Genomic DNA, 21658 nt, shown 5'->3' on the forward strand with positions numbered 1-21658 from the left:
TCATGTGTATTTAATCAGATCCATCAGACAGAAGATGTCACGAGAGGCACGAGAATTCCTCCGAGTTGGGAAGTGGTGGATCAGTCCCCTTTCCCTTTGAGGATTTCAGTAGTATCGCTGTTTAATAAATGTTTTTCACCACAGCATGAAACTCGCTTAGCCCAGTTGCCACCAGGTGCGGACCACGTAGTTTGTCTGTAGTGGCACTATCTTCGCCATCGGTAGCATCGCTGAGGATTATTGATCTTTGGATTTACTGAAGGGACCCCTGATTTGAAGTGGCAGATCAGACCGGCCGGACGAGCCCTGGCACGAAATGCCCCGCTCCTGCCCGGGCTGAATGTGCACCACGCCGTGCCGCAGCAGGGAGAGACACCCAAGCTAAGGTCTGAACAAGTTAGTACATCTACATAGCACGATGCAGCAGAAATACTGGCTCGAGTCCTGGACATCTTTTTAGAGTTAATTAGCTGGAGCAGACCACTGCACCAATGAATGCATGCTGCTGCGGCGGCGGTGGCCGGAATACCTTGTTTGTGCCAGCTTTGCTATCTTTGCACAGGGCTCTGCTGATAGAGCCCGACAGTGGGTAAAGAAATCCTTACAGACCTGGCTGTCACGTAAACATCAGTGTGGAAGCGTGGAGATGAATTCACAGAAATCCTCGCCCGTTAAATTGCAGTTTAGCTGTGCAGGACTGGATCAGAGGAGTGTTCAACAAATCAGCCAGTCGGCAGAGGGCAGCTAAGTTGCTCTCCCTGTCTGCTACCTGTCCAGGTACTCTGCTTGCCTTCCTCCCTGTGTACCTTATCTTTGCAAGTTGACTGCTGATCCCTAGAAGAGCCTGCCCAAGGGCACGCTTTCTGCATCGGCTGCTACTCTGCCATCCCGCCCTGCGCTCCGCTCCGGGATAGGGGCTGTGCGCTCCCCGCAGCTGTACCGCAGGGAGTGAGCCGGTGGCGCAGTTCCGAGCGCAGTTTATGATCTCTCTGGGTTTCTTACCAGAGATTTTTTTTTTTCCAAAGACATAGGTGGGAAGAACTTAAATATCAACTTGCTTGTTGATACAACAACAAACACCAGGCTTTTTTTTTTCTTTTTTTTCCCTTTTCAGCAGTGCTGACTTGCTGTATTGCAGGACCTCCGTGGTTTTCTCTATACCAAAATAAATTTGTTCTTGGCTGCAGCCTGTACACAGACATGGGTAAAATTATGTGGTACGGTGACCGTGTTTTAAATACGTATGCTACTTCAATAGAAGCAAATGGGTCAGTGGTAGTAGATGCTGTTATATTTTCACAAGCTGAAGATGGGAGCTGTGCAGACTACATCCCAGGATCTGCAGACCATGATTGCTGGAAGAAAATACTATTGCTAGATAACCTTAGTGACTTGAAAGGAAAAGCACTCTGACAGAAGTAGCAGTTAAAACATTATTATCTTCTCCATGATTATATTTAGAGGCTGTTGTCCCGGGGCTGATTATTCTTGCACGGCATTATGCATATGCCCCATTTATAAAGCTAGGCAACTGTACAGCATTTTTCTGTAGATTTTTAGAGAATTAGAAAGGACTTCCCAGTTGTGGACCAGATTCCTGATTGTCCTGCACACATGTAACTGCTGACACTATGGGTGTACATAGGGATATTTTAAATCATGGCTTGTGAAAAATAACGTGGTTCCTGATTATCATGCTTCACGTTACTGTAAAAGCATATAGAAGTAAATAAACTGGGAAAAAGGGAAATGCTTTATCATCCCATTTGCCAATTTTTCGGCCTTTAAAAAATGCTCAGCACAACTGTTGCATAATGAAACGTAGTGTCAAAACAATGCTTGAGAGAGGAGAGGGAGGTCCGACTTCAACCTTGAAAGATGCAAAGAGAAAAGAGACAATTCATTATTAGTTTTTTAGCTACAAAATCATTTCTCTCTAATGGAGCGTCCTTCCTAGATTACCTTTTTCTTTAGGTGTTTGTCAAGGAGGAGTGAACACTGCTCAGGGCTGTGGTGGTTTGTTCCCATAACACGTACAGGTATGCGGATGGAAGTCCTGCCTTGGACTTCTGGAGTGACGGATAAAATCATCAGGTTGTATTTGAGAGCAGTGAGATCTATTTTTTTTAGTGGTATTCTGTGTGGAGGAGTACAATAAGTGGTCCTTCTTCCACACTGCTAATTTTATTCTAAATTTTGGGGAGGCATCTGTGCACATTTGTAAATGTTAATCTGCTTGCACAGCCTGGTATTACAGACTTCAGGTTTTGCTTTATTTTTTTATTCTTATATTCAGCTTGTGGGAGAGCGTGAGGAGACTGGGCACGTCCGAATGACTGAGGTGCTGGTACCGAGCTGGCGTGGGAATGTCAGCCCGTGCCCTCCTGGCTGGCAGCCCCGGGGCACGTCCTCCTCGTGGTCCTTAGAGCTGCTGGGGTTTTGGCTAGAGGACTGCTCACGGTGAACGCCGCACCTGGGGAAAATGTGTGTGTTGAGCAGGTGTTTTCTATGATTACGCTTCGCTAGAACATGTGGGTCCGACGGTGTAACACTAAAATGTAATTTTCTGGAACAGTCTATGAAGTTCTTGTCAGTCCTTGAGGAAACCAGCTCAAATCCATCTGAGGGAAGAGCATGTGGCAGCCAGAGCTCAAGTTCCCTGCCAGGTGTTTCAGCTAAAGCCAGCACGGGGAAGATGATAACCAACCCCAAGGTGATTACAAAATCAGCATGAAAGCTGGTATTTAGGCTTACCCTAGTTTTGAACACGTACCGTGCACTGAGGTGACGTGGTGTCGTGGTTTAACCCCGGCCAGCACAGAGCCCCATGCAGCCACTTGCTCGCTCTCTGGGGGGCAGAATCGGAAGGGTAACAGTGAGAAAACTCATGGGCTGAGATAAAGATAGTTTACTAGGTAAAGCAAAAGGTGTGCATGCAAGCAAAGCAAACCAAGGAATTCATTCCACACTTCCCGCGGGCAGGCAGGAGTTCAGCCATCTCCAGGGCAGCAGGGCTCCAGCATGGATAACGGTGACTTGGGAAGACACTCGCCATCGCTCCAGACATCCCCCTTTCTTCTTCTTCCCCCAGTTTTATATACTGATCATGACATCCTATGGTCTGGGATGTCCCTTGGGTCACTTGGGGTCAGCTGTCCCGGCTGTGTCCCCCCCAGCTCCTTGTGCCCTCCCAGCCTCCTCGCTGGTGGGGTGAGGAGCAGAACAGCCCTTGGCTCTGTGCAAGCACTGCTCAGCAGTAACCAAAACATCCCTGAATTATCCGCACTGTTTCCAGCACAAACCCCAAACCTAGCTCCATACTAGCTCCTGCGCAGAAAATTAACTCTCTCCCAGCCAAAACCAGCACACGTGGGCTTGGTCGCAGGAGAGTGCTACCACTTGGTACCTTTCCTGCAGGGCCAGCTGTTGGATATAGGTAAAGTAACTTTTATTAGGAGGGGTAATCTAAGTGCTGGCACCAAATATGTAAGCTAGGTTACTAGGGATAGACGTGATTGTTCAGGACTAGCCTAATTTGTCGCCGAACCTTATTGCCTCCTTTTTAGGTGAAAGAAGAGTGAAATTTACTTGATTTGATACACAGAGGCATGGATGATGTTGTGCCTTTTCTCTCTGTAGTCATTTGGGACCAATGCTATCGTTATTTCTTTGCTAAAAGCAAATATTTTTATATTGCTGAATCTTCATCCATATTAATTAGGTTGTTATTTTCATGCCTTTATATGATAGCTGCCTGGCTTTCTGTGCTAAATCTGTTATTTATTTATTTACTTGAACCTGCCATTGGAAGAAAAATGGAGGAATGTTAAATACGTTCCTGTCCTCCAGCTGAGGTGAATGCAAACTTGGCTTGAATTTCAAATCCTTAGAGGTACTCCTTGCTTTTAGGAAGGATATAATCTGCTTGGCTGTGATGACAAAGAAATAAGGTGTCTTGGAGTCATGTTGGGCAGAAATTTGAGAGATTTAATTTAGTGTCTTGCTCCATGATAAGTTTTTTCCATGAGCTTGGACAATTAATTTGAGACTATGCTTATGTCTGTTCTTTATCTGTAAAGTGCGAGTAATTGCAAATCTGTTAACTTGGAGGAACATTTTGAAGATAAAGTGGATTTAAGATTATGTGTATAATACCCATAATACCTGTGTGCAGCTAAAATATTAAATAGCTGATTAACTGAACTGCTGCTTATGGGTTTTCTGCTCTAAGAAGGAAAATGCTGAGTAACCTCATTAGCTATGATAGTTATTTCTGTACTTCGCTGGTGTAAGTATGAACAGGATTTAGGCCTCTCAATTTCCCTTTGTACAGATCATTGGAAGAAGAATATAACAGTAGTTAGCCAGCTAAAGCTGAGATTTGGGGTTCCAGTTGAATGCTGTCTCATTAGGAATCCAAATTGCTGTAGATGTTAGTTTATCATTCACACTAAGAAAGAAGTCTTGATTTTATTGGGATAAGAGGGTTTTGGTTTGGTTTTTGTTGGTTTGTTGGGTTGGGTTTTTTTTCCCATATTTTCACTGTGTTTATAGTTCAGAAAAGTTCATTTTCAGTATACAAAAGTTTTTTGGGAAGGGACCTAAACTGATCATTGGAAATGCTTGTTTGGCTAGTCTCTTGTGGTGTGTACGAGCCATGGAGTCACTTGCTTAATAAAGATGTTCTCAATAGATAGAGAATTCTGCACTGGTTAAATTATCATGCAGCCTGTACAGTTAGGAAATAAATGAAGGTCTGGGAGACCATGATGTATGATACCCTAAATGGCTGCATTTTGTTCATATTTGAAAGGCAGTTTAGCTTGTCGTCATTACTGATGATTTGTGCTTTTATAGCCCTTCTTTTTGCATTTCAGAAATCCTTTGTGCCCATCTGAATAATAAGTCACCATATTTGATTTGTTCAGTAAGAGCAAATGTGAAATTACATTCTTATTAAGATGTCTTGAGAAACTGTAAGTGTGGGTGAAATTTTTTAAAGGGGTATTATGCCAACTTTGTTAATATTTTGTTTTGTCTTGTTTATTTTATTGCCTTTTCAAATCCCAGGGATAGATCTCCAACTGCTTTATGGCAAAGGGAGAAATACTGCCCTCTTTAAAAATAAAAAATCTGATCAAAGTTTTGATTGCCTTCAAACAAACAGTTTCAGATTTAAGCACCTAATGAAGTCTGGAATGAGCATGAATTCCATCTTAGAATCCAAGTTATGGACAAAAGAAAGGCAAATGTAACAAATAATGGGGATGCTTTAATCTGCTTCATGTTTGCTCTTTGGTGGAATAATATATTATTTATACAACATGGATTTCATTAGAAGGAGGATTTGACGCAACTTTTCTGTCAAACTGAAGAACTGTTAAATGTTATAAGGTAACATAAACTCCCACACCCTCAGTAAGTTTTTCTCAATTGAAATATTTAACTATTTAAGATTTGAATATAGCATAAAAGTACAGGCTTTTATGTGCTTTCACGCATTGCCTGAAAGTTAGAAACCCAGACAGTAGTCTGGTGCTAATGCATAATACTTAACAGAAAAAAAAAAAGCCAAAATAAAAAGTATGAAACAAGTGAAAAGTGAAAATCATACAAAATTATGTACGGGAGAGAAAAGTGAACAGTGTAAATAGTCAGAAGTAAATTGAACACACCATTTCTATCAATGCTCTGAGTCTAAACCAGAATTAAGTCTTTTGGCCATAATGTTCAGAAATGAACTCTTTAGCGTAGTTTCCAAAATCCATACGCAGGTGCCAAAATAAAATGGCCCTCAATAATTTTGATACATGGCAGAGGAATGATGGCAGTGAATGAAAACGGATATAAAGAGGCAGGTTGCAACATCACTGGCACCTCAAACCTTTAGCCATACGCTCACGATTAAGAGCTTCTACTCCCTTGTTTAATGAGGAACGTGTTGAAAAGGTCTAGTGGTATGAATGTGATAGCCACCGCGAATTTTGAAAAGTGTTAAATATAAAAAAGAGCATTTCACAGCCCATTTGCTGCCCTGGGAAAGCAAAGCTTCTGTATGGTCTTGGGCAGTATGGCCTTTCTCACACAATTTCTTGCTGCAGAAGGAGTAATTAAACAACAGGGTCTCACTTGGGATTTATTTAAACATGTTTTTGTATCCACTGTATATTTCTTAAAAAGAGTAATTTAAATGTTCATGTCATAATGTGGCTTGCAAACTAGCATAGTAACACATTTCCGTAGTCCAACATTTCTTAAAAAATCAAACCAAAACAGTAACTTTTTTTAATCCAAAACTGGTTGGAAACTGTTGAGAACCTCAATTTGTTAATACAGTATCGGGTAATAGCACATCACATTAGAAGACTTGAAAGAACTTAGGCCGAGCAAAATATTCATATCTATATTGTTGCTAGTACTAATGTCAGATATTTTTATAGAAAAATAATACGTTAAGCTTTGAGTAGTGCCAGGGCTCCTGCTATTTTTTTATTTTTTAATAAAATAACCTAGGAACTTAAGCATTTGCAAATAAGGGTATGCTAAATTTATGATTGACTGTGCAAAGCTTAATTCTTTCATGTATTAAAACTTAGTGACTAGGTTTTACTTTAAGAAAGGAATGTAAGAAGTTATTTTTAAAAGTCTGAAAATCCTAAAAGCACAAAATATTTAAATAAGTTGTGTTATGCAGCAGTCTGATGATAAATATGGGAAGCCAGATAATGACAATAAATGAGTTTATGACTGACAGCAGAGGCTAAGTGAAGTCCTTCTTAATCCTAGGTCTGTGGCCCTTCAAAATACAGCACAAGAAAAATGGCTCTGTCCCTTCTAAAACATGATCTCTGGGATACTATATTTAAAGTAGCACCACATTTTGATTTTCTTCAATTTTTAAACAAGTTCAGCACTTTAAATATTAATACTTAGCAGCAGTTGAGGAGCATAATTAGCACACGCCGTAAATCAGAGGGGTGTCAGTCAATACGGTGGTAAAGCCCAGTTACTAAAATGGATGTCGGGGACGAGGATGAGGAGTGTGTGCTGGGGTGGGTGAAGGCAGGAGAAGCCCAGCGGCTGCCGTGAACGGGAGATGGGTGCAGCCCCGGCTGTCAGGCAGGGTTCGTAGGCAGAATTTTCCGTTGCATTTTGTCCTTTTGGCTGCTCTGAGAAGGGCGGCGCTGGTGGATGGAGACTGGTAGTAGATGTGCAGGTTTCGTGGTCACGGAAGGTGGGCGTTGGGAAGAGATGGTGATGTGGTTGAGTAACTTTTCCTGGAAGTCCTGCATAACTCTGAAATCTCTGAAAACCCAGAAATAAATTTATGTTCTTTATAATACTGCGGTGCTTCCTCGATTTGCTTCTAGGAATTCAAAGTAGTACCCAAATGTTTGAGTGCTTCCGCGGTCTCCCCTTCTCTGCGCCCTTGCTCCCACTTCTGCCCAAGCCTTGATGGGAAAGTTTGTTGGATGGGGAGCTGGAACGATTGCTTCTTGTCTCCAGACGTTATTTGTTCATCAGACCATCTTGCCATAGAATTTGTGCAGTCCCTTGCTGGGCCTGCTTTTGCTGCCTGCCTCCATGACTTCTGTAGGCACAACTTCCATCGCTCACTGCATTTAAAAAATAAATGCCTAAATTAAAAGTACCATCTCATATTTGCCTGAAATTCATCTATTAGCTTCAACAGCTGCCTTCTGGTTCTAATACTGTGAAATCTGTGAATAACAGCTGTGCACTCATTTCATCTACCACCTCTGTGAATTTGTAAACCTCAGTCCTATAAATCCCCCCTCTGCCTTCCTGGAAGAACCTGGGACTTTGTGGCCCCTTCTCAGGAGGCAGCTTCTCCATCCCCTTGTCATAGACTTATAGGATGGTTTGGGTTGGAAGGGACCTTGAAGATCACCTAGTTCCAACAAGTCCCCTGCCATGGGCAGGGACACCTTCCACTAGACCAGGTTGCTCCAAGCCCCATCCAACCTGGCCTTGAACACTGCCAGGGATGGGGCAGCCACAGCTTCTCTGGGCAACCTGCTCCAGTACTCGCCACCCTCATAGTGAAGAATTTCTTCCTTACATCTAATCTAAATCTGCCCTCTTTCAGTTGAAAACCATTGCCCCTTGTCCTGTCACTACAGGCGCTGGTAAAAGTCTCTCTCCATCTTTCTTCTCAGCCCCCTCTTAAGTATTGAAAGGCTGCAAGAAGGTCTCCCCGGAGCCTTCTCTTCTCCAGGCTGTCATTTTGGTTGCCCTTCCCTGTACCTTCTCCAATCTATTATGTCCCACTCAAGTGATGGAGGCCGTTTTTATTTATTGAATTCGTTTTTACTTCTCTGTGAGATGATATAAATCAAAGCTTTCATTGAAGGGTAGTAGTAAACATCACTGGAACTTTATTTGTGAGCTAAGTTTTTACTCGAAGTGATGAGCTGGGATGATGAGCTAATGAGGTTTGTTTTGATGTACAATTTTGTTATTTGACATCAATTACTAGATGACAGATAAGCTCTGCAGCAATTGATTATCTAAATAAGGGGCTTAATATCCTATGGGAAAACTTCTGGGGACTGAAGGTGATGCTAAATGGACAGATAGTGGCCTCCTGTAAGCTGAAACATCATGTCGCTGACATTTTTGTTGGCCGGCGCAAGGGACACCGGTTCTTAAGTGGAGAGGAAAAAAGGGCGAGTTGGTCCCACGTGCTCGGAGCGTTTCCAGGAGGAAGGGGGGGACTACCTTTTCTTTAACCTGGGGTGCGGGCTGCAAAGCCTTTGTGTGAGAGCTGCGGCATCCCTCCCATCCCGGGGAGGGTCAGGGTTTCGCTTTGGGCTGCTTCTGTATTTTCACAGTTCTCTACGTTTTTTGCAGGTGCTTCTGTCCTTTCCTCTTAACGAAAAAATTGGTGAAGGATTGTAGCCCTTGGTTTTGTCACTATATTTCATAGGAGCTCATTTAGTAGAGAATTTATGATGTGATGTTTTTCGCAATATTTTAATTAAACAGAGTTGAATTTAAAAATATATTTTTGTTTTGTTTTGTTTGGGGTTTTTAGTGTTTTTTTTTTTTAATGAAAACTTTTTAATTTTAGGTGTTGCTAGCAAAAATTACAAGGTGAAGATTCCTGGCTAGAAAAACCTCAGTAACTGGAAAAAGCAAAATACTTGTGCATGTTAATTTTTCCATTTAATAAGGAACACACACACACACACACGCACAAAAGTTTTAATAATTCACAGGGATGCAATGAGTATTTTCCTTTTATTTATGCATATTTATCACTTGGCTTGAATTGTAAACATATTAATTCCTGCCTACCAGTTAATGACTTTGGGTAATGTTTGTACTCTATTTATGCAGAAATTGTCCATATACCTTGCAGTTACTTACAGGAATAGACTTAATCAGGTCTACTTCCTTAGCCCTGAAAGACATTTTCTCTTACTCTAAGTAGTTTTTCTAAGGTATTTTTAAAGCACTCTTTTTTTTTTTTTTAAAAAAAAAATCCTTAAATTTACATCCTCAACAGATAGTGAGTATTTTTCAGCCATACCAATGGAAGGTACTTATTGTTTTCAAGACTTATTTTTGCCAAATGTCAAGAGTGGGTTGAGTGTTTTAGGCTCTGCCATAACTCAGGGTTCATTATTTTTGCGGCTGTGGTTTAAAATGTTACACCCCAAAAGGAGGTAGTTCCGATGGTATTAAGCCCGTGGGCATTATGTCAGGGAAAAATACTTTCAACATAATGATACTATTGCATTCATGTAGGAATAAAACATTGCACTCGTATTTTGAGACCTAAAGACGGGCCCTGGGATTAATTGGGATATTTGAGATCTCTCAGGTGTTTTCTGTTCTCCTATTTTTTATATTTTTAGTATATCTAAGTATTGTATCACATAGAAATACAGTGTCATATTTGTATTCTGTGATATTTTAATGATATGGTAGTTCTGTTATTTTTAAATATTGGAAGAGGCAATGGGTGGTAAACATGCCCATATCTGTATCATGAAGAAATTGATTATGTTGATATATGAAATTGAATAGTGTTTTTAGTGGAACATAAACCTCAGTAACTTTTCTCAGGAAAGTAACAAAATTACCCTAGCTTCCTATAATGCTTCATGGTTAATTTGGATAAACCATGGGATTCAAATATGGAGTGAAAATGTCGCTGTACTGCCCCCATGCAGCCGTCCTCCCGCTCCCACAGCTTTAGTGTCTGTCTGTGTTTTCAGGATTGTTTCTTGCAAAGAAATAAGTTAATCTGCTTCAAAAATATTATTGATATCCAAACACTAACACGGTTCAAGCTTTCCAAAGTGATCCAGGGTTTAGTAGGACCGAAGTGGGCATGTGTGTGATTTGAGAATGGAGGGTTTTCAATAGATAAGCCTTTTTTTACTTGTATGCGCTTGAGTGGGATAATTTTGCTGATCCTGTTTGTGATTTACTTTTTGAGAAATATTTTAAAAAGATCTGAAGGAAAAATAAGCTTGCACTTTCTTGAACTAGTGAAGGCTACACAATGTTTTGCACTGATCTGAGGGTGCAAAGGCAGGAAAAGTATGATTTGTGTCTAACTCTTTCTCTGCATCCCTTGAGATTTCTATGGCAATATGAAGTGACTGTTTAGCATTCGGTGTAGAGAAAAATGTTCCAAACAAAAGCTAATTTTTGTCTTTGAATGGAGTTGGGGACCAGACAGCTGTATACATGTGCATGAGCTGAATGCATCTTCGGACTTTTAATATGTTTTCCATCTCAGTAGTGAAACTCTTCCACTAAGAATTTCTTACTCTTCACGTTCAGTGGTGCTTTCCCTGGTCTCCATTTGGCTAGCTTTCCTCAGGAGGTAGTCCTTAAACTTTCCTCTTCAACATTTACAGGCTCAGTGCTTTTATCCACATATTTTTTTGTTGGTTTTTCTCCATTGTTTGAACGTCTGAGCTATCTTAGCCATGGTCCGAGTGCGTCAGTTCTGACTTCCAGCTTTTCTTTCATGGGCTTAATGGCAAAAATATCAGCAGTGTTTATATGAGGTACACAGAGCTGTTAATCCAGAGCCGGATCCAGTGGGATCGCAGAGTGTCCAAAGCAGCAAAGAAAGGAAGAGAAGCAGACTCACAGTTTTCAATAACATCTCATGAGTATATATGAGAAGAAAAATGGAACTGGACTCAAACACAAGTCTAAAAATAGAAAGTTGCAGCCCATCTGTGGCCTAGTTACCATCTCCTTTGTCCCGAGCAGAAGTGAGCGGGGTGTTCCGATGGCGCGGGTCGCTGCAACACTGCTGGCTTTATCGAGCTGCGACAACTTGCGGTCTGCCGTATAAAAAAACTACACATTTTTTTCTGCTATCAGCTTTGTTGCCATATTACAGCTATATGAAGAAGTGTTATGCGCATAAGTATGTGGATTATCATGAAAATTTTAATTAAATGGCTGAATAGTAACTAAAGGTGATAGGGGAGGCAGCGTTGCTAAATTGAATTCATTCCATATAGCTTTTGCTTTAGCCCGTGCACTGGTTTTAGTTTTACTTACTTTAGTTTTTCCTTACGTATTTTGAATGCATATCAAAGCTGCTGCTTTGCCTCAGTTGTGCTGGTTTGAACATACTTCACCTTGGCAGAGAAGTCCGAGCCCTCCAGGACTGGGATGGGAAATCCTGGGAGAGTCCAGGCAAAGAGCCGAACATCAGAAAACGTAAAAGAGGTTCCGCTCGGTCCCGTTGTTACCGCTCAGCTGGCAGTCTGGGAGGAAAAAAAGGAGCGTGCATCACGGGATATTCGCCTTTGCTCGCCCGGAGCGGCGTGGGGAGGACGCAGGCTGTAGGAGCTGAGCTCCGCGGAGCGAAGCAGCCCCTTCCCCAGCGCCGTCTCGGGAGCGTGACCTCCCCTCTGCGGGCTGGCAGTCCCTGCGCCTCTTCCTCCGCTGCCGCGGGAGAAGTTGCTTTTTACTTCGGAACGTTTTAAGTCACTGATTTTAATCTTGTTTTGGATTTAATTTTAATTGCTTTTTCAAAGAGAGATTAATTCTCATTTAGGTGTGGATATGTAATTAAAAAAGATCTCTCGACTTAAGTTGCTTTTGTTAACCACATGCATAGGCTGTACGTATGTGAAAGCAATTACATAGCTGAATATACATCTAATCCTATTCTTAATGTTTAAGTGTTATTGTGTTAGAAAATGATAAACGACTTCTTATTTGTGAGGGGATTTACTTTTTTCCCTTATGATTTCTGCCAAGACGATGTTGGAAGGAAACTGAAATTCAATTATAAATCAAAATTTATTTCAGCGGTGGAAAACCAGCACTTAAAAATGCTTTGTTATTACTTGAATATATTGAGTGTGTTGGATATCATAAAGAAAATTATCAAAGCATGTTTTGCACTTTCGCCATAGTGAGTTTTTCAATACAGAAGGTATTCCCCTAATATGCCTTAGGTGGTTCTTGGTAGGCTTGCAAGCACAGAGAAACCTGAATTATCTTCATCTGGAACCAGTAGAGCTTTATAAGCAAATATTCCCTCTCGGCCCTGTGCTTATTGTTGCCGTACCAGGCTGACTAGTGTGGGGGGGAGCACCATGCAGACATGGGGGTGCTGCCTTCAGGTTTCGGGATACCTGGCTGTCACTAGATGATCAGTAGGTGCGGATGAGCTCTGTCCTTCAGGAGTTTGGAAATTGAGTCCCACGTCTAGGCTTTTCTTTTGAATGGAAAAGGGAAATGAGACGTCCTGGTTTTAAAATTTTCAGTTTGTTTCTAATCTTCCAAGTATATGTCATTCATCTGAAATAAATGGAATAAACTGAATTTAAGAATAAAAATCAAAATCTGTTTGCATGCAGAAGAAACTCCTGTGGTCATAACCTGGTCTAATTACTTCAAAAAGATGTACATGCAGGTGCTGGCCGGCTGCTTGCTTCAGTTCTGTGGTTTGGCTTTCTTAAAATAGGCTTTTCAAATTTAAATTATTCCAACCGATTAGTTCTTTAAGTCATCACGCTTTTCATGTATTCTAAATACTTTTTTTAAAGAAATGTATTTCAGTTTAATGCTTTTTGAATTCATCCTTTTTATTCACATGAGTTAGCGCTGCTCCCATTTACTGTTTGTTCTTACCCTGAGAACTGTCAGGAAGGACTGAAAGCAGAAATCGCCTTCCATTGCCCTCTGTGCCCACAGCTGAGAAAGTGCTATTGTCTTCATGGCGTCTGCTGCCTTATTTTTTCTGTGCTGCCTCCTGCTCCTGAAATGAAGCGTGGTTCCTTTGGCCTTTCGGCGGGGCAGAGGTGTCCCTGCACATACCCGAAAACTGGGCAGGTCCGAGAGAGGGTTGCCTAGCTTAGGCTTTGTGGTCCTACACCCGCTCTGTTGTGGTCCTACCAGGAGTTTTGTGTTTCCTTTTGTGCTGTTGAATGTTGTGATTGGCCCCAAATCAGACAAAAAAGCTGAGTTTGTCCTTGACCTAGCTGATAGTCTCCTTTTGTCCTGCTGGTGTTGGATTTCTGCTGAGTTTAGGTGCGCTGATTTCTGCAGTAGGAAAAGGATAAAGAGCTCAGTAGCATCGTGTTGGAGCATATAGTGCTGAACTTTTTGGTCATCGTTCCAAATAGTAATAAAAAAGTTTTAATTAATTTCGTTTTCCCCAATAGAAATGTTCAGCTCTTTTTGCTTAGATTGCATATTGTAGATTGATTTCATATTCTATTCATGAAGTATCTTTGAGCTTTGAAGCTCTTCTTGATACTGTACATTGTTTAGCAATAGGTTGTCTGAAAGAATCCCCCAAAGTATTCTGAGTTACTGTGAGTTTAATAAGAAATAAATTCAAATCTAATAATGTTACGGAGACGAATTGTGTCATTCTTGGAGACGCAACCCACGTATCGTTTGCAGGTTCTGCAGATGAGTCCTTCCCTGTTTCCTTTAATTAAATACAGTACTACATAGGTCTGTGTTCCTTGATGGTGTATGCTTATGAAATACAGATATGGCTACTTCTCAAAATATCTGTAGATAGCCTCCCTCACTGCCCGTCAGAAAATATTTCAATCTGAATGTCTTGCTTTTTGTTGTCTAAAGGAAACACTACTGAGTTTTTCCTCTGTTCCTGGCAAACGTTGCGCACATTTTACAAAATTGAACAAGCTGAAGAAGTTACAGACAAAGTAAGATTGCCTGTTCGAGAGGCAACCTACACAGACATAAGACAAAGAGAAAACCTTCCGGTAGACAATTCCTGTAGGATAATGGTGCGATGTTCCCGTCTGTCCCTGCGGGAGAGGTGAAGGCTCAAGCCCAGACCCTGCGGTGGTTGCAACTCGGCAGGCGGCAGAGCTCTGCTCACAGCGCTGCGAGGGTCTCGCGTAGGACCCCGTGCAAATTGCATCTGCTCACTGTGCTTCTGGCTTTGTGGCTCTGTAATGGAAATAATGGGTTTTCTCATTCCTCCGGTGAATTGTATTCTCACTTTCAAGTGAAAGTTGCAATGTGTGCATTAGCAGGAGCTGTGCTCCTCCAGACCCTGTCCTTGCATCTGTCCTGGAGGAGTGCGGGTGTGATTTGGGAGCCAGATTCCAAGGGAAGAGGCAGGTAAGGTGAGGATGCTCCTATATGCAGAGAAGAGCAGTTTCACTTCTGTGCAATCCTGTTTGCTACTACTAGATATTAATCTTTCAAGCTCCTCTTATCTGTCCATATTGGTATAGAAAGTCTAACTTAAAATGTTAACCTGTTGGGAAATTCTGTTTCTCTTATTTACCATATTGGTACATGGATTTGTATAAATACTCTTAATTTTGCTGCTATACTATGAAATACAACAGAAAATTGAACTTAAGCTAGAAAAGTTGTAATAGAGGACCAGACTGTTATCAGCAGTGCTGTCTTTCTCTATTTAATCAGTTTCCCTACACTTTGCGGAGGAGGGAATGAGAACATTGTCTATAATGGGGTTTTCATTTTGATAACATGCAAATATGAAAAGAGCCCTGTCTTTAACACTGATGAGAGCCTTGCAGTAATTCCTGTCTGCAAGGACCATGTAACCTTCCAAAGCACTGAAAGCCGAGAAGCACAGCACAACATTGAAGAGACTGCCTTCCCCTTAACCCTCCTCCCGATACCCACTGTCTGTTCTGTCCTGAAAACTTGGTAACAGAACAGCCCCCGTGGTATGGTGTGATGGTTTATGTGATGACGAACCAAAGGTAAAAATTAGTTAAAAAATGCAAAAGCTTCCCCAAAGAGACCTCTTCTTGCAAGTTGCTTTTTAATCCAAGGATATCTAAACTGCGTGTTTCTATCAATTAAATTTTGATTGCAGATATTTCTGATCTTTCTTTCAGGCTTGCTGAGTCCCTCAGTAAACCAGTTGCTAAATATTTTATGTCACAACAGTCAAATGAGAAGCACCGAAAGTAGAATAATTTGTCTTAAAAAATGGCTGGTGCTTTTAGAAGTGTATCCATCTGGCAGGGTCACCTGTCTTGTATGAAGAGGAGGTTCATTTAAAAGATAATATATCTTCCCTTAGTATTCCCATGATTTGTCATAGTGGTATCTTAGTGCAGCGTGATTTGCTTGATGCAGAGACGATATCCATAATACTTGTAGGCTATCACAATTACTGAAATTACTTCAGTGCAGTCATTCTTAAGATAGGATGCCAGTTGTCTTAAATTATCTTTTCCTTGTATTTGCAAAACTTAAATTCTTTAGCTGGTCTGCATCAACGTGGTCATAGTTTATTTACATGCCTTTCAACGTTGATCATGTTTGATAAGTAAAATATGGTTCTGATTGCATTAGCCAACCTTGTGGTTTCTAGAGGTGTTCAGCCATGAGTAAAGTTTTGTGGCGCAGGATCCCTAAACTATATTTCGCTTGTGCCTCCTACGGTATCCTTGCAAAGGCTGTAGCCTGCCGTGCTGGAAGAGGCCGACCGCCTGGCTTTTGTGGGCATCTCCTCTCCGGCGGTGATGTTTTAAGTCTCGCTGTGGGTCAGCGCTGAGCCCCTTTTGTTGCCTCTGTAGCTGGTGCCGACGCAGCAGCGTGGGCGACGCAATTAAAACCAAACCTCTCTGGTCCACTGGTTCTTGAGGAGGCTGCCAGGAGAGGACACGCTCCTGCGTGGGTTGTGCCTGCGTCTCGGCCATGTTATCCTCCAGCTTTCTTTTTATTTTAGCTCTTTGGTGACTTCTGTTTGCTCCAGAGAAAGTTCAGCTTTTTTTCCTTGTCATTTATCTAACACGGAGTGTGAGAACAGATATGTCTTTCATTTTGAGAGTGCTTCAGAGGATGATAATAATAATTACAGTTAAATTAGCTTCCTAACAATAATGTGAAGAAAGTAAGACATAATTTTGTGTCGGGAAATCTAAAATAAACAAGATGAAAGGCTTTCCCTGGGGCGAGGAAAGCAGTTAGTTTGAGGTTCATATTAGTGTCAGGAACTTTGTTATTCCCGTGTTAAGTCTGTACCAAGATGATTGCACTGTCTGTTCACGTGTTTGAGAGTGTGCACCCATGTCTGTGGGCTGTTGGTTCGCCTATCTGTCGCTCCTCTTTGATGCTGGGGACAGGGAGAGGTGGAGGCCTTAGTGAGGTGCTGTTGTATGAGTAATTACCCAAACGCTGAAACAGTTGATGAGGATTTTGGAAAAGCGCAGACCAAATGAATGTGCGTGTTTATGAATATGTCTATTCACTTAACTTCAGGCCCCAAATAAGTAGCAGATAATGGTATTGGTACTTAAACTGGAGAGCAGAGATTTCCAGTATACATGTGAACTTTGGAGATAGGCTCTCTCCAGTCAGGTCTCATTACATGGAATAAAATTCCGGTTTACAGGAGAGACCGAAAGGGACAAACAAGATCTTTCTGCAGAGAGATGTCTTTAAATGGCAGGGTGGGTTGAATTGTCAAGGAAGAGGGTCAAAACAGTGTTTTTCCACTGAAGCAGAGGAAGACCGGAGGCTGAAGCTAAGAGGAGCCCACGGGAAGGAAAGGGTTTGGAGAGTCCCGCGGGAAGGGGCACCCAGGGGTGCCCACCACCGCTCTCAGTAGCCCCCCAAAAGTGCCAGTGCATGATGTAGCGGGATTAAAAATTCTCTGGCATGTGGTGGGGGAGAAGGCTGCTGATGGCTGTCAATGGGAATGTCAGCTGCATTACTGCCTGGATAACCCAGGTGAGCAGCTGGAGCAGTAACAGCAAAGCTGACAAAACAAACAAAACAAAGCTGACATTAAATGCATTTGGGGACAGTGGGTAAATCTTAAACTGACCTGTACCACTCCAGATTCCTCTGTCTTTTTAGGTGATGTACAAATCTCAGTGCACGTCTCTCTGCTCTGCTCTAAGTTTCCATCTTTGAAGCCTGTATTGGGTTTGCGTGGCACAGTTTTGGTAGCTGGGGGGGCTACAGGGGTGGCTGCTGTGAGAAGTTGCTGGAAGCTTCCCCCGTGTCCGACAGAGCCGATGCCAGCCAGTAATTGGTAATTGGTGAGTGATCTCTCCCTGCTCTTATCTCGACCCGCAAGCCCTCTGTTGTATTTTCTCCCCCCTGCCCAGCTGAGGAGGGCAGTGGCAGAGCGGCTTTGGTGGGCACCCGGTGTCCAGCCAGGGTCAACCCACCGGCACAGCCTTACTCAAAGGTTGCTCCTCTGCGTGGCCTCGGTGGAAACCATTCCTCAAATAGGAACTGATGCATGGGCACACCTGAAACAGATTTATTGAGGGCAGTTCTCTAGATTTTCAGTGAAATAATTTTTAGTGTAGCAGGGGCAGAAAAAAGGTGGGGAAAGGCAATTGCATTTAGAAAACCAAGAATAAATCAGCTGACCTTCAGAAATCTTAAGCACTGTGATTTCAATTGAAGGGCATACTGTTTAATACTGAGGTTGTATAGAGCTTTTTAAAGTGAAGCATTTTTGGTTAAAATGGACTTCTTTGAAAAAGAGCCTTAGAAAAATGATAAATGGTGTTGTTAAAATGTCTCATTAATTTTTTGCTTGCCTTTTACGAAAAGTTAGTGCAAAGCGCTTTCAAACTAGGGAACGCTTTGTATATATTCTCATTGTGTGTATCAGGTTCCTAATAAATAAGCCTTTTACAAAATGAATTTCAGTTGAGCTGTAGTGATCTTGGGTGCTGGTTTTGATCTGTGTGAAGATCCTTTTTGCTCTTCTTGCCAGAGAGGTTTCCCTGTATTCAGAGATGTGGGCCTTTTTTCCCTACTGTTTGGGAATATAGGATTTTCCTTCAAATGAAACAATTGTCAAGATTTTGCTTTTTCAGAGTTCATTCTGAAGCAGTAGATCAGAGCTCGTAGCAGTGCTAATAGCATGCAAAGGTGTCAAAGGGGAGCTGGTTGGGGATTTTTACCTTGCTGGGGCTCACTGAGATTGGGAAGGAGTGGGAGCCTATGGCTCCATCTGGGCAGAGTATCGGAGAGCTGCCTCCAAAACAGGGGGAAGGTGGCTGTAGGTTTTATTCTTCTGGCAGTTGGTAGGTGAAAGAAGTTTGGAAACCTTTGGACAAAGACTTGTTGCTAAGAACTAGCCTTTCCAAATAAAATACCTTCCCAAATAAATATGTAATTATCGTACTTCACTAGGGCTTTTTTTCTCTGTAGTCCTCAAACTGGTCTTTTCAGTAAAACGTGAAGTAGGAAACTGAAAAACATACCCTTGCTGCATTTATTTTGCATCCACAGAGTTATTTTGTTAATTGCAAGAGCTTTTGTCGCCTTAAAATGTATCTCAGGAAATTTTTGCTTACTGGTTTGCCACGTAGGAGTCGCGCTGAGCAGTTCCTGCAGGGGCTCAGCGTGGAACTGACCTCCCTCAAATGTTCTCTTTTATGTAAAAATGCCTAATTTGTGTTGCTTGTAAGAGCTTACAGAGGGGTTGGAAATTGCAGGCAGGTGTGGGACCGCTCTGGTCTGAGAAGGGCTGAGCCCGTGGGGCAGCGACAGCGGGGTCGGCAGATCCTGGTCCGCTGATGGTGCAGGATTGCTCCCCAAGGCGGGGAAAGTGGGGAGCTCGTGACTTTTGGCAGCAGCAGGAGGGTTCTGCTCTGCCTTCAGGGAGGCTTTGGGGGGACCAAACAGCAGCCCCCAGGCTGTCGAGGTGCCAGAGCCAGGTTCTTCATTGCAGTTGACCGCCGTCCTTGGAGGTTGCAGGACCCAAGGGGGTAAAGCCCTGAGCAGCGTGGTCTGACCCTGGAGCAGTCCTGCTTTCAGCAGGCTGGAGGAGAAGCCTCCTGACATTCTGCAGACAGCCTACATCGTTATCCCACTGACTTCCTTAGCCCACCTAGTGCTATTCTGCCATGCCCCAGCTATGAAAATGGAAAACGTCCTTACACCTTGTGCTCTTTTCAGGAAAATAGGCTCTTTTTACATTATTTTCTATTTTGGAACCCGTGTGCTCAGCTGGTCAGGATGTAGTAATCAGCATTGAAGTCCTGTGAAGGATTTCCTTTTAAAACAAGTTTTCTATTGATTGGTAGAGATTGAACTGTCAGAGATCAAATCTGGATCTGTAAAATACATTTTGAGGTAAAACAAGATATGCAAGACTAAGTAAGCTAATATTCCCCTATAAACTTCTTTTTCAGTCTTCTGCATTCTGAACGGACCTACACTGAATGGGGTTGACCTAAATGAGGTTTTTGCTGCCTAGGCAGGTACTGAGCTGCTTAAATCAGATTGGGTAAAGGAGATGGCACGTCTTGTCCAGGAGCTCTGAGAGCTGAGTTTGTCAGCTGAAAGTACCTTGGTGGATCTTGATTTGCAGAAAGATGCCTTTGTAATAACGTTTGTGGCAGCAGGAAAAAAAACCCAAACATTTATCACTTACATTATTGCAAATGTTAACTTCTGTTTCTCAAAGGAAAAAGACTCACATGTTTTATTCCTTCCATTTACTTGGTGTTCAAGAAGGCAGAATTTGGCCTAAGGAAATCGAAAGTAGCATATATTCAGTAAGAAAAAAGGTGATAAATGTTAACATTTTGCACTTGTTTACATTCTGCTGCTGCATCCATGAAATAACTTTCTCTCTAAAGGTGCTGCTGAATTTACTGTCAGATTTTCTGTTACAGGAAAAGAAATGTTTGTTTTAATACTATGAGAAATATATGTATCAATTTTTATATATAGATATATATATGTATCTTGAGGAATGTTTTGCTTTGTTATGTTTTTTCCTCCTGTCCTTACTCGTATGACGGCAGGGGTAGATGCTGCTGGTAGAAGCTTAAGGAATCTGTGTCGAACTTGCTTTGAAGTGCTGTACGGCATGCTAGGATATAATGATAGCTGCGACTCCATCCGCCGCGTGCTGGCCAGCGCAGGCTGCTTGGGCACAGCGCTTGCTCCGGTGCTTGGAAAAGCCCGTCAGCAGAAACCGGGCATTATGCTCCTGGGGAGCCAAATTACCTTCATACAGAGTGATCCCCATTCCTGGGTTTGGCATATTTGCTGTTGGGTCTTAACCTTTGCCACGTGCTTTTCGTTGACGCTGGCGGTGATGCGACCAGGAATGTACACTGGTGCGTTTTAACCCGTAGCTAATGGTGAGCTGTGTGCTATGGGGTCATTATATATATTCTACAATATAAAGTATTCTTCAGAGCGAGAAATGCCAGGAGATCCTCTGCTTTATCCATGTTGGGTTGTCATAATATCGTTCATAATATTTTGCTTAAGTGAGCAAACTTGTTTGCAGACACATTGCATTTTACATTTAGTAAAGAGGTAACTCATCGTGCAGTGCAAGCTCACATGGCAGCCGATAGTCCGAACAGCAGTTACCAAAAAGTTGAAATTTGGGGCACTTTAAAGATGGATTTTTATCTTGTGAGTCCGTAAGCAGTGACAATTTCATTTGTGGCTTCTAGGAGTGGTAACAACTGATTTTTATTTCTTTATTTGTTGCTAATATATATAGAGTACATGCTGTTAAGCAAAGCTTACTTCATTTTTATATCCTTGCAAACTGTCCGGTAATTGTGAGGGACTTAAACCTTTTTTCAACAAAGTAAATTTGATGAAAATGTTCTGAAAGCCAAAATGCAGTGAGAGGTTTGTTCTAATATTTTTGAGTGTTTTTTGTTGTAATTATTTATTAACTTATTTATTTAGCTGTGTAGTCTTTCAAGGTCATGTAAGGAAAATTTTATTGAAAAGTAAATGCACCTTAAACTATTCTATCTGTTTCTAATCATGGTAATAGGGACATTATAATGAAACATCCTTTAGCTCAGTGTAGTTTTGATTTCTCTTAGATTTTCTCACTATACATAAAGAGCTTAATACTTCCAACTTAGAGATTTCGCTGGAAGAAAATGGACAAGACTATTTAAAATATGATGTTTTAACCCTGAGGGAGAAAAGCATTGGCATGTATTGTCTTTCCTGCAGGGAATTCTCTTCTCATTCTGAAATTTTTCAGTGTTAGTATTACTTGTGGGGATTATTTGATATTAAAATTTCCCTACCTCTATCTGTTAATGGGCCATTTGAACATGTATTATTTTATTGTAAAGATAATTTAAGAAAATAAGTACTTTCTGAGCATTCCCGTGCCTCTTCAACATTTCCTTCAGAACTGTATTTTACAGGA

General features: G+C 41.8%; 1 protein-coding gene across 2 annotated transcripts in view; it reads left to right on the forward strand.

Moving 5' to 3' along the window:
* The window catches only part of DOCK1 (dedicator of cytokinesis 1), a 312956-nt gene that overhangs the window by 153268 nt on the left and 138030 nt on the right, over positions 1–21658 (forward strand). The gene's annotated exons all lie outside the window — the stretch shown is intronic.

Source organism: Buteo buteo, chromosome 4, assembly GCF_964188355.1.
Source record: "Buteo buteo chromosome 4, bButBut1.hap1.1, whole genome shotgun sequence".
NCBI lineage: Eukaryota > Metazoa > Chordata > Aves > Accipitriformes > Accipitridae > Buteo > Buteo buteo.